We start from the raw sequence: 1,911 nt of genomic DNA, 5'->3' as shown, positions 1-1,911 counted from the left end.
CAGAAGGTACACTGTTTAGAGCCTTTTAGGACATGTTAAATTTTGTCTTTAATCTTTGACCAATTGAAAACCAACAAAAGGCTTTTAGTGAGACATGATTAGGTTTGCATTTTGAACCAAAAATAACTCTAACTGCAAGTGAATGAGAGTTTGAAGAAGGGCCAAAGTGGTATGAGAAGACCAAATCAGATGTGACTACAATCATATGAAAGATGAAGGTAACCTTGTGGTGTTAGTAGAGATAGAAATGGATAGATTTAGGAGATATTTCCATTTTGTATATATTGAGCTTGATGTGCCTTTCAAGAGGAAATATCAAATAGGCAATTGTTTTCTCAGATATGTTTGAACTGTAGATATAAACTTGTCATCGATAGGATTGGTAAATGGAAAAGCAAATGAAAATTTTATAACTAAAAAACAAAATAACCAAAATGAAAAAATCACTGGAGAGGGTTACCAACAGAACTGAGATCACAGAACAAGAATCAAGAGCAATTCAGTGGCAATTTTGGATCCTTTCAAAATCACTTTCAATAAATGGTATGACTGAAACAACTGAACTTCTGCCAAACAAAAAAAATTAGCTGCAACTTAAATCTCATATTTTATTTTTTTAATTAAATCAAAATTGATCCTAAATCTAAAATGTAAACTAAAACTGTCAAAAGAAAATATAAGAGGAAAAATATTTTGACTTAGATACAACATGAAAAGCCATGTTAACAATCCATAAAAGAGCCACAAAAGCCATGTTAACAATCCATAAAAGAAAAATTAGATAAACTGGACTCTTTCAAAACTTAAAACTTTGATTTTCAAAACTTCCTGAGGACAGAACTCTGCTTAATGTTATGTGGCAGCCTGGATGGGAGAGGAGTTTGGGAGAGAACAGATACATGTATGGGTATGACTGAGTAGCTTTGCTATGCACCTGAAACTATCACAATATTGTTAATAAGCTACACTCCAATACAAAATAAAAAGTTAAAAAAAAAAACTTCCTGATGAGAAGATGAAAATACAAGAAACAGACTCAGAAAAAATATTTGCAAAACAGATATTCAACAAATGACTTATTGCCGGGAGCCAGCGTGAAGAACTCCGCCCGTGGCAAAGGTCATGAGGAAGGAGGCTTGGCATACGCAAAGGCGTGATCAAGCCTCAGGAAACCCCCTGTTCCCGAGCATCTAACCCCAAAACCAGAGTCTGTTTTATGCTCTCCTCCATAACCGTTTTTCTTGGAGAAGGAGTAAACGTGTAGCTCCAAGGCAATAAAAATTCTTGGGCAAGACAAGAGTGTTTCAGCTTATGGACTCCTCTCAAAGTTATCTAGCCCACCTGTATAGGTTCGTCTGGCCACATGTGATTGTTTACAGCCTCCAAATCTGAGAGGCACGAGATGTTTTAGACTTACTAAAAGCAAATTCTTTGGGGGAGTTAGAAATTATTAGTATAATGGGTTGGTTAGGAATTATATTGGTGAAGGGTTTCTTCATTTGTTGTGTCAATAATTGCTGCTAATTCCCTGCTCTGGGTGGGACAAGGATGTCTCAGGTCGAACCTCTCTGCTGACAGACTAGCTTGTGTGACAGGATTATTCATACTCCTGCCACATGATTGTTTACTACCTCTTAACCATAAACAGCACAGAGAGTTTTGGAGTATTTTGAGAGTCTTAATTAGCATAGGGCTTTTTCTTCTTGTTGAGTCAATGATTGCCGCCAGGCCTCCATATCCTTAGGCACCTGGGGATACATTAATCAATGTATCTGGAATATAGCAAAGGAAATATAGTAGTTTTTGATGTTAGCAATACTAGACTTTTTGAGTTAATGGATTTTCTCTTTTGTAATAGATCACTGTACTTTGTTATAAATCACTGTGTCCTTGCTATGTAAAAATGTAACT

This window comes from Budorcas taxicolor, chromosome 11 (assembly GCF_023091745.1).
Source record: "Budorcas taxicolor isolate Tak-1 chromosome 11, Takin1.1, whole genome shotgun sequence".
In the NCBI taxonomy this organism is placed as follows: domain Eukaryota; kingdom Metazoa; phylum Chordata; class Mammalia; order Artiodactyla; family Bovidae; genus Budorcas; species Budorcas taxicolor.
This window is presented reverse-complemented; position numbering follows the sequence as displayed.